The sequence below is a fragment of the Sceloporus occidentalis genome, unplaced genomic scaffold (genome assembly GCF_023333645.1).
Source record: "Sceloporus occidentalis isolate IW3139 unplaced genomic scaffold, rSceOcc1.0.p SCAF_83, whole genome shotgun sequence".
NCBI classification, from domain to species: domain Eukaryota; kingdom Metazoa; phylum Chordata; class Lepidosauria; order Squamata; family Phrynosomatidae; genus Sceloporus; species Sceloporus occidentalis.
In genome coordinates, this window is record NW_028317063.1 from 2439476 (window position 1) to 2451966 (window position 12491).

A 12491-nucleotide genomic window follows, 5' to 3' on the forward strand; every position below is an offset into this window, starting at 1 on the left:
ATCAAGTGAATGACCTGGTCTAAAAAATAATTGATGGTAAGAACTCTATATATACATCAGTAGTTTGAAAACCAAAATCTTTTTTGGTTGCTTGTGTTTAGAGCTGTAACTTGGGCTCTTAGCACTTTGGACCAGGTAAGAGGTCCTGCCCCATGTTGACGTCTCATCTGCTTCTGGAGCATTGTCGCCAAGTAGTCCTGTCCTTGTTGTCCCGTGGAAATTACAGCCCAGCTTGTAATGTACATTTTTTAAAAGGAAACAAGAGCCGTCTTTTATATGAGGCTATTTTGATAAACACAATACTGTGAATAATATAACATAGTATTCACTGCCAATTGTTCTTCAATATAATAGTGGTCCAGTAACATAGGTTGGCCCTTCACCAAGAGATTCTCGGGTTCACACAGCCTGTAGATGACTTTATATTCTACTGAAAATCTGATTTTCTCAATGATATATCACAGCTGAAATTCCTGCTTGAACACAGATGACAATTCATAATATCTTTACCTCCTCACAAGTCCATAGTTCTTGAAGGACTATTTAGTTGCCGCCATTAACAAGTACGGTAACTTTTTGATGCGCTGGGAATGTGCTGCTATATGAGATTTAGGGTCAGCTTACTTAGAAAGTTTCTAGCTATGTATACACGTTTCTTAGTTTCTATGAAGTCCTTTACTCTAGTTGTAAGGTACTTGTAGACCACGTAAAGCCGTGTCCACAATACATGCCTCCAGCTCCTCCAAGTTTCTGCCTTTGACCACTCAGAATAATGGAAAGTGTGTCCTATTTTTAAAACTGTTGTTACAAACAAACATACCATATGTTTGTTTGTGGAATTAAAGTGTTGTTTTATTTTATGCTGAGCTATTAAGGAATCAAGCTGGGAAAAACTGTTTTCGCTGCGGAAGAGTTACATTGTCTTAAGCTTTCCTATTGATTATCTTAAAAAAAGGGCCATCTAAATACATTCCGATTAGTCACTTGCAATGATAATGCCTGTTAGAGCTGTTTTATATTCTGTACGGCTCTGATCTCTTTCAGCTATTTCTTTTATATCTGTTATGATTTTAGAAAAGTCACCTGGTGAGAGAGGAAAATAAATTTTAGTTGAAAGCCTTTGTGCGCAGCCCAGCCTCCTTTCTTTCCATTACCATGTCCGTCGAATGCTCAATTATTGGCTGTGCCACAGGGGGAGAGAAGGAAGCTTGTGTTGGACTAGAACCTTTTCCTTTCATACAAGATATTTTATATTGTTGTGTTTTCTTTTGTCCCCCCCCCTCACCCCATCCTACACGCTTATCTAATTATATCTGACATATCTAGTGGAAGCAAAGCAATGTGTTTATACTTCTGTTTTAGAATTCTCTTAATGAGTTTGGATGTCTTTTGTTAAGTGAATTGGAGCTTTCTAGTCTATATCTTAAATTTTAAAGTGAGTAACATGCAAATAATGACTTGTGTCATCTATCTATCTATCCATCCATCCATCCATCATCTATCTATCTATCTATCTATCTATCCATCCATCTATCTATCTATCTATCTATCTATCTATCCATCCATCCATCCATCCATCCATCTATCTATACAGGTAGGCGATAAATGACCTACTTGCAGCCGCCTGCTTGATGCCCATGGTCACATTCTACAGTTTTATAGCGTGTACCCAGATGTATCTAGGCACTTGCCCAGTTTGCCAGATGACTAGTCCATGTGTGCTTAAAAGTATTGATTAGCAGAGGAAAAAATCTACCCCACCAATTTATATATTCTTCTTCTTCTTCTTCTTCTTCTTATTATTATTATTATTTATTAATGACATGTTAACATATTAAGCAGTGCTGAACAATTTAGATATAAGGGTGCTTAACAAATATAGATTTTCACATACAGTTACAATAAGAGATGAGGATCTTGCCTGTGAGCTTAATATTAGCTTAGCGACAGTTCAAGAATGTTGGGCTCCCGAGGGCTCCGCTTATGAATTCACAATCGAAAAGGAATTATATGGGTATCTGAGATAGAAATTGGGGTAAAAATAGGGAGTAGTTGCTAGATTTTCCGTCACGCGAGGTTATAGCACCTTGATCCGGTTTTCTCTAACAAACAGCGGCGGCCCTTTTTTTTTTTGTTTTCTCCTTTCATTTTATCATTTCACAGACACTGAATTCCTTTTCTTTTCTCGCTCTGTAGAGACTAAAAGAAACGAGTTAACTTGCTCAGATATTTTGACTGCAGATGCACTTTGGCCACTTGCCTGTGGTAACGGTGTCAAAGCATAACTCGGTATAATTGCTATATTTGCAGTCTGACGAGAACTCAGATTTGATGTAAAGCTGCTGAATAGGAAAGAAATTATTGTCTTGGAAAAATAATGTTTACGTGTAAAGAATACAAAGCGAACTTCAAATCAAATTCAAATACTGTTCTGTCATCATTTCAAAAGTTTTTTTGTTTCCTTTCATTGTTTCTAGATCTTTTCTTCACATAATATCAAAAGTCATTAATTGCTTTAAGCATTTAAACATATGGAACGTGGTACATAAACTTCCATTGTGGGTTTGTCTATAGACTAAATCAAGACGAATTAAAGCCTAACTGCCCCCACATACCTTATTTAAGGTTTATTGTCACTTTTCCAAGAAACCATTTTGTTTTCAGATGAATACATAAAATGAAGTGGTTTAGTGGGGGTTAATATAATATAATAAGCAATATCTATAACATGGAAGCAGTCATCTTAATGTCCTGCACGAATATTCCTGCTTCCAAAAATATTTACTTGTCCTAACATTTTTCTTCCACATTTTACATCAGAGAAGGTCGGACTTCTTTTAGCCTGGGGTGGGGGCATGTAACGCCAAGTAGCCCCCAGTCCTTGCCTTTCCCATATACGCATTATGCCCACAACTAGCTACATTCAAACCACCAACGCACCCACCAATCACCCTTACACCTCACATTCCCCCCACCGACCCACAACCGCACTCCCACCTTACTCTTACATGGAGCTTGACTTGAGCCTGTAGCACTACTACTGAGAGGCACTGTGGCTCCAGTGGCCCAAGTTGGACTGGTCCTGTTTGAAGAACTTGGACCTGGCTGGTGGGCAATTGTTTTTTTACACCCGCGTAATGCCTGGATGCTTCAGTTTCTAGATACATATTTCATTAGTAAAAACAATTTTCTGTTCCCATTCAAACCCACATACTCAGTCCACCAACACACAGCTAGACCAATGCGTGTTGGTGGAAGCGACAGGACATCGGCCCCAAAGCCACCGGCTGCACAAGAGTTGCACTTGCTGTCCAAATCCGGTGGATTCAAAGAGAGTAGGGAAGGAGGCGTTTGATCGGGCAAGAATAGTTAAATCAGCATGTACACAGGATACAGTATTTTTATGGATTTATTTATTAAACCCCACAGATGGAACCATTAACTTTTTAAAGTGCCTTCATGCCGTGGCTCTTGTGGTCTTCCACCCTTTTTCATAGAAAAAAAAATTAAGAATAATTGTGCTGATTGCACCAAATTGAATACCTTACTCCCGGATCGCCCTGATAAATGGCTCTACACGCTGAGTTTCGGTCATTATAACTTTATTTTTCTGATGTTTCGGTTATTTATAAATACATTTTTTTTATACATCTTTGACTTTTGCAGCTATTAATTCTCAGACTGTAAAAATCTTCCATCGTGTCTCAGTAACACGGCTGGACTTTGTTGAAGTAACTAACCTGAAAAGGAGTTAGATTTTGTACTTTAGCAAAAAAGATAAATAAGCTTGTGGACATGGAAAATACTTTGATGTGGTACCATTAAAATATCAAATGAAAAGATCCATTACTTGTAACCAGAATTCTAGGATTCTCTCAAGATTGCATGCTGAAAATAGGCTTCCAATTGAGTATTCACAAGGTACACTACCATTCAAAAGTTTGGGGTCAGTTGGAAATTCCCTTGGTTTTGAAAGAAAAGCAAAATAACATGAAGTGGATCAGAAATCCAGCGCAGATGGGGTTAATATTGTAAAGGACTATTGTAGCTGGAAACATCTGATTTTTAATGGAATATCTTCATAGGCACACAGAGGCCCTTTATCACTCCCATCACTCCTGTGTTCCAATGGCCCTTTATCACTCCCATCACTCCTGTGTCCCAATGGCCCTTTATCACTCCCATCACTCCTGTGTCCCAATGGCCCTTTATCACTCCCATCACTCCCATCACTCCTGTGTTCCAATGGCCCTTTATCACTCCCATCACTCCTGTGTTCCAATGGCCCTTTATCACTTCCATCACTCCTGGGTTCCAATGGCCCTTTATCACTCCCATCACTCCTGGGTTCCAATGGCATGTTGTGTTCGCAGATCCAAGTTTAAGTTTAAAAGGCTAATTGATCGTTAGAAAACCGTTTATGTTACAGCTAAAAATGTCTTTGTTTTCAATCTAAGTGACCCCAAACTTTTGAATGGTACAGCATGTTTCGTCTGGGTTTTTACTGGGTACCTTTGGGATACCTGACATTAATTTATTCCCAACTGAGTTTTACATGCAAACCTGGATAATGAAAATTAAAGTTACATTATTAATGCCATTAGCTACAGTGTATGAGCTACTTAAAGGGCAAGTCCCTCTATTCTCTATCGTTAATAGATTTATGTAGGGTGTTTTTTTTATACTTTCCATAGAATTACCCTTTTCAGTGCCAAAGGAGGACATTAAATTTTCAAAATAAAATATAAACTCAGGGATGAGTTGCATGATAGTATATGATTTATTATATATATATATATATATATATATATATATATGTATATATTTATCGTAACCATATAGACACAAAAAGCATTTTTATAAATAATGCACCAGAACTAACAAAAAAAGACGTAGAATGGCACAATAATTCCTAAAAAAATAACACATACAAAGGAAACCATAAAAACGAGAGGCACACAAATACACATAAATACATAAACATTCTTGTGAGTGTAACAATGCAAAGTATATTCATAGTAAGCATCACTCCTAAAGCTCATTTACGCAGTCACAACCTGCACCTTGTCTCCTCCAAGTAAGTTTGAATCGACAGCATATTTGAAGGCGTTTAATTCATGTGATACAGGTTAACATTTAATTCTTGTATACAGAAAGCAACATTTCATCTTAACATGCAATCTTTCATTCATCTTATCTCTCAAAAGCCTCCTCAACCATCTGCTCTCATTTCCCCAGGCTGTGGTGTTGACATCTGCTTGGCCGTCTCTGTCAGACTGTTCTCTCTCCTATTGATCTTTGGTCGCAAAATCCTTGCCAGGGAAGGGCAATTGTAAAATTTATAGACTGCAGGAACCGGCTGGAGTACCTTACCAAAGGTCAGGGTAGGAAATGGCGTAGATTTATCTAAAAGTTGGTTGAATTTACATGGAGCTCACCAGTGCCCGCAGATTGGAACAGAGGGTAAAGTGGATTTGTGGAATGTTGTATAATTCCATTCGATTTGGGGCAAAGTTGGCCAAAGTTCCTAAAAAGAAAACTATAAGATAAGTATTTTCAGTAAGAGCAGTTAGGATGTAGAATTCACTGCCAAATAGACGTGTTGTCAGCTTTAGTAAAAAATTCTTATTTTGTGTATACAAATAATAATAGTAGTAATAATAATAATAGCAATAATAATAATAATAATAATAATAATAGTTGTATGATTTGTATTATTAGTATTATTATTGGTATTATTTTGATAATTATTATCATATTTGTATAAAATATTCAGGGTATTTATAAATGAGTGTGTTAAAATTATGCAGAATAGTTTGTATTTTTTGTTTTATTGTTCTGTTTATTTATTAATTTTTTTATTGTATTTACTGCGTTCTTCTAGGATTTTATTTTGCATATAGGGACGTTTCCCCCCACTGATAGGATGCTAGATAAGTGGAACAGCCTTGCAGCAGATTTGGTAATATTTTCTCCCCATAAATCAATAAGATAACATAGATATAGAAACAAATCTATAAATTACCCATGAAAATACATTGGCTAATTACTTATTTGCCACAAAGTTCAGTTTCATTGCCGACGTCTCAACAGCTTTTTGCTGATAAAATGATAAAAGTTATCTCCTATCCCATTGCTGAACTATAGCACAAAACGTGTTGGCCATGACATTGCTGGGCCAAATGAGATATTTTAAGTAATTTCTAATTTGCCTGCAGTCTTTAGGACATGTAATTTCACACCTCAGTGGAAGTGTTAGCTTTTATAGTAATATCGGTGCCCCTCGGAGGCTATTTGGCACTTGGCGCGCGCGAAGCATCAAAGGAGTAACGTTCAAGGCTCCCATCGGTGTTTTGGGCTACATCTATGGTAAAGGTTAGCGGCAACGATACATTTGAGAAAGCTTATAGCGTGTTATTCACATCAAATGGGGCAGACATTATGAAAATATAGCGGATCAAAGGAACCTGGCATCTTTTATCCTTCGTTATGTGTCGGAAAGCAAAAAAAAGTAAGAACTTTGTCTTACATTTTTATAGTCACTGGCAGAGAGAACATTTACTTTTGAATTGCCACATATTACACAAATGGGCCAAAGGAGAGAATATGCATGTGATAGCAATTTAACATTCTTTTTCTCCCCCCCCCCCTTTAAATTATGGGATAGACACTTAACCTAGTTTAATTCCCAGGTGGTCTGGCTGCTGTCCATGCTATTGTGGTTTGCTTAAAAGGATTCGTTTCTTTCAAGAAACTGAAAGAAAACAGGAAAGCCAAGCTTAAAAATACAATTCAGAAAGTTGGGTCTTTATAGAACAGCTTGACGTATGTATTATAGGAATATTGGATAGGGATGAAAACGCTGCATTGATCTACTGTACTTTTAGAAGTATTTTTGGACAGCTATAGGACGTGGGACCTTGAAGCTTTGGCATTTTGGGATTGCGATGTATGATATATATGAGAATGTTGGGATCTGGTTACTGAGGTGCCACGAGGTGTCCGTATCGATGGGCTTGCCTTAGCTGGTTCCACTTCAGACTTGCTCCGGTATCATGAGATACCACAATTCTAAAGAAGAAACATGGCATACATGCTACGTGTTCCAGTTAGGTTAGAACAGACCCGAGAGAAACATTTTGGTTCTGCCATGAGAGCTATGACATAAATGAGACATAGAGACTTATACAGTTGACCACAGCATGACAAAGGAAGGTAGGACCACCGATGAGAAAGGACCTTTGCTTCCCATCTTATCCTTAACATAAAAACCTGGTACGCAGGTACATGATCTCCTTTATGCAAATCAGACCCTAAAAACCATTATAGCAGGTAAATAACACCAAAACAGTTTTGAAGAAACCTACCAGATTTGTGTTACTACATGAAGAAATAAAGAACTTGATAAGATACGTGGGTATTGAAGTTACATCAAAGATCTCTATACACTACAGTAGTCGATACAACCTGAAGTTTCATTAAATTTGCTAAGAATAACTATAAGAACATAAACAGGTTCCATCTAGACACTTTTTTCATCTCTCCTGTAAAGCATGGTAGTAAATTTATGGTTACAAAAGCATCAGACTTGAGTTTGTAATGGAACTAAGACACAAAAATGGGGGCCCGTCATAAAAACAATGGATGTAGCCATAAACCAACTCAGCAATGTCATACTTTTTAAATAAAAACTGTTATTTGACTTAAAATCATGTATATTGGGTCCAACTGAAACAATAAACCTCGGCGGGGGTCCCTTCTAAAATCCTTTTTAGGTTGATTAAAAATGAATTAAATACCCTACATGTGAAACTATTTGCAAACCCTCGTCCAATAAGTGTCCCTTCGTGTCATAAAAGTGACTGGAGAAAATAGATCGCCAACACAGTTAGAGTGTAAGCTGACTGGTATTTAAATTAACATTTTATATATATATATATATATATATATATATATATATATATATATATAAAGCAATAACATAGCTATAGGTTCATTATTTGACCGATAAATAGTTTTATTTAGGTGACACACTTACCCTTTAAAATCCAAAGTTATTTTATACACCCTTACGCCACTAAAGGAAGGTTTAAAGAATGCAGCCAAACATTTTTTTTATGCATTTTTCTTATTCTTGACACTTTCAAGTTTTGCTCTTTCATTTCTTTTGCATTTCTATTAGTGAAATAGCTTGGAAGAAGAGTCTTTGATATACAAGAAAAAGGTTTAATATAAATATATATAAATATTGATACATATATATATACATATTTGTATAATACTTATAATGCAAATTAGAATTTAGCATTTTATTTTTTTTTGGTTTACTTTTAATAAAGCCTGTGGAGTTTAAACATAAAAAAGGAAAAACCCCAAAGGACACAGCATGTATCAGAGTTCCTTGAAAAGGAAATAGAATCTGTTTGTATTTTGAATACCTTCTTTTTCTCAGAAGACAGAAAAAACAAAGAGAGGAGTTAAAAGGTAATTTGTTGTTTCGCGATACATTCCCTGAATAGAAAGTTTATGCTGGATCTCATTAAATGGCTTTATAGAGGCCTTTCAGTGAGTTTTAAATGAATCCCCCATGTCTTACTCAAACTTTGCTGTTTAACAACACTAAACACTACAATTTATCCAATGTTAAGACAATCTCTAAATATTAATTTCGATGTACTTCCATGGTTTGAAAATCAATTTTCATTTAATTGTTTGTATTTTCACCCTGACTTGTGGATTGTCTACCATTTTGAAGGCCTGTCACCTGCCCTGACCTTCTGATTGCCCTCAATTGTTTTACTTATTAGAGAAAGAATCTAGATCCATAAGTCTTCCATGAGTTGACTCCGTTGGTTGGCACCTTGATACATTGTTGTAGGGAAGGGATGGGAAGGCTGAATATATTGGATGGAATTATCTTTCAATTAAAGATTTCTACATGCATTAGACCTTATTGTCCTTGAGATATCAACAAGTAAGGAGAAGAGACTATCACCTTGTGTGAAGTTGAGTTGCAACCAAAATTTGAGCTTCTAACAATTGTTGTATCACCCATAAATGTCGTTGTTTATTGATTGATCGTTGAGGGATAAGTGTTGTGACCCTTCTGCCACTTGGAATTAAGGCATACCAATAGTCAGTGAGCCTAAATGAGATAAGTATAGAAGTTCATGAAGATGTTGGAACACTACTTGCCGAGGACAACATGTTGGGAACGACTCTCGCTATTGAGTTTAAGCATTTCACCATATAATCTTTCAGATAATCAGGTTAAGGTCCATTCTAGAACATACAAACAGAGGCAGTATATTTCATTTTACATGAGAACACATCTTCATTATCACCACCAATGTAATGTTTCAGTCATCTAGTGACCTTGTTCTTCAGCACAAGAGCCTCAGGGAATGCCTCTCCTATTTTTTCCTATCAAAAGGGAGACTCATGCACGTAATCAATGATCTCCTCATAATTCGAAATGGTGCACAGCATTCATTTACAGCATGACCTACTAGTTAATACAATTAAAAGTGTAAGTTAAGCTATTTAAAATGTTGCGAGATATTTGAGATTGAAAGAAACAAGTTCCTTATAGTTCTTTCTTACTCTTTTTGGACACTATCGCCATTTATAAGTTCCTCTGGCATCATTTCACAAGGACATTTGACCTGCCAGTCATATTTCAGAAATTACTGATTGGTTGCATGCTTATTTAGTTTATGGTCCAAACAGGCCATCTCTTGAATTACAGACTAATGACCCATCACATGCTAAGGGCTATAGCTTGAAGTGCAATAGTGAATTAAATCTCAATGTTGTGTGAAGGAATTTTTTAATGTTACATACACACTATATAACTCCACGGTCTTTGGAAAACCTCTGAGCAAAATAAAACCTGGTTCCAATGTATAAAGTTTAGATTTGACTACATTGATTAGTGATTGATTTAACTGTGTTGAATGTTAAAGGGACATGTCATGAGATGTTGGAAGTGTAAATTGTATTATCGATTTTCAATGTATTATGGTTGATAATGTTTAGCTCTAATGATGGTTTACAGCTAGCCCAGACGGAAACAACAGCCAGCTAGGCTATGCCTAAGGACGCGGATTGTGGTGGGGCAAATGGAGGCAGATCTTCTTGTTGGGAGATCAGGCTCTCCGGTGTGCTACTGACTGATGGGAGATCTTGGATTTCCACAGCCGGTCCATTTACACTATAGAGGACTGATATAGCCTCCATAGCATGCTGGATCACACCATATCCCAGTACAGAGAATTGAGCGCAGCAAAAGTAAGTCCTGGAAACAGCTGCTGTGTTGCCCTGGGCCAGACCTGGGGCAACATCTAACTTGACTACAACAAGCCATACAGGGTTTTTTTGGTTCACCTCAACACCTCTGAATGTAAACTAACTCTAATGGCAAATCCATTGATGGTCTACTTTTTATACCCTACCTCGGTCTTGGACGCATGTTAAGCCTTATCTGGTGTTCAGAATTGAAAGTTTGGGGATTTGGTTATATATTGTTATCTTCTTTCTGGTCTGTTCATGAAGGAGAAGTTCAAGGGATACGGCGGTAATGGAACATTGACCCGTAGGCTTTGTGATTTAGAGAAAACCCAGTTTTCTTGCTTTGATGTTTAATTGACTATCCATATATAGGACAACAATGACAGTATTTTCCCACTAATGCTCCCCTAACGCATTCTGAGCTGATACTGGTCTAGAAAAGGATTTTTTTTGGCAAATACAATTATAATATTCACCCATGTGTAATTATATGCACATAGAAAGACACCAGATGTCACAAAGCAAATCATGATGGGTTTGAGCTTGACTTAGGTGTAATAGAAACTTGTTAAGACAGTCTCTTGACTTGTAATACCGTGACATGGTAGTTATTAAAAAAGAAGAAGGTTTTTGCTCCCGATGGTATGGGGCCTGGCACTTTTTCTTCGAGGTGTGAAGGCAAGTGGGAGCGCCAACGAGGTCGATCATTGACTTCTTCACCTTTGGATAATTAACTTGTACTTCATGTGATGAAAAAACTGTGAACTCACCTGAGATACCTGGGAATACTCTGCTTGTAAATTAAATTTAACACCAACATGCTTTAATTGGTAAACCATTCATTTCTCTTACAGGACCTTCTGCATGGGATTTGGCTTTATCGTAGAGAATGATTAAAATGCCTTTCCTTTATCTGTGAGCATTTTACAGAGATTATCAATGTATCCCCGTCTAAAAAAAAATATAAAATTATTTTTATAAAACCATATCACATTATACTTAAATCAGATTTCTCTTCTATAATATAAACGGACCAACTCCAAGAATAAAACCCCAAACTTAGATTTCTATAAAATAGGAAATAGCTAAAAACCTATAAAATATATAAAATTTCTTTCTCCGCTAAGAGACCTCACATATAAAACACGTTGGCGAAATTATAACAGCTGTTGAGAGGAGTAACTGCTTCCCCTACCCTGCTAATAAAACATAATCATATATTACACAGTGACTTTTTTCCTATATATTAAATATATATATCTCTATATTATCTTCTATATGTATCAAGTAGTTGCCATTGCATTTTAAAATATCACTTTTTTGAAAAATATTTTTCTTTTGAGGGCAAATATTGTTGTAAAGGACAAAAAGAAGTTGCAGTTTTTCGATCCCGGCAGCGAGTTTTACAGCCTCGTGGCCCGAATCGTCGGTTACCTATTTGAACCCTTTGCAAGTTATCTATTTGATAATGGATGACTGGAGGTCAGGTATTTCAGGTAGATTAATAGTCTTCTCCTCCATCCGATGTTAGGACTCACTGATTCGGTTGATGGTGTCGCCTTGGATGCAATGTGTATAAGGTACAAATGTCAGCATTTTAAACTTGTTGTTCTGTTTTACCTACATTCCACTGCACACCTAGGGTACATTTTCATAATCCAAAGGTAAAAGAGGATAATTTATTGCTGAGCTTGCTCATCGTATAATAAACTAGTTAACCTTCATGTTAAAGGAACAGCCAACTTTTTTTTTTCCATTCCCAATGGAAAAACACAGACTTTTCATTGGTTTTACCTGTTTCTGCCTCTAATTCACTATTTGTTTTGACACGAGGCATTATTATTATGTATTGGTTTATATAGCACCATCATATTCTGTAGCGCTGTACAATGGTTAAACAGGACATAACAAATTGGCACAAGCAAGCTTACAAACTAGAAGGGTTTATCCTACTTTATTATTAGGGTGTCTGGTATAGGAATATGTTTCTACCCTAAAATTGGTTCTATTACTTTCAGGGTGGCGATTGCTGTGGTGGCAACTGCTGTTCCATTTAGATATCGACCTTAGTCGACCTTAACTGGGCATAATTAAGCTTGGCGGGTCTACATAGTGGACACCAGGACTCTGTATGTTTTAAGATAGCCGAGTGGAACTGCACCTTTAAAAGAAGTAATACCTTTTTGTAAAAAAAGAAAACA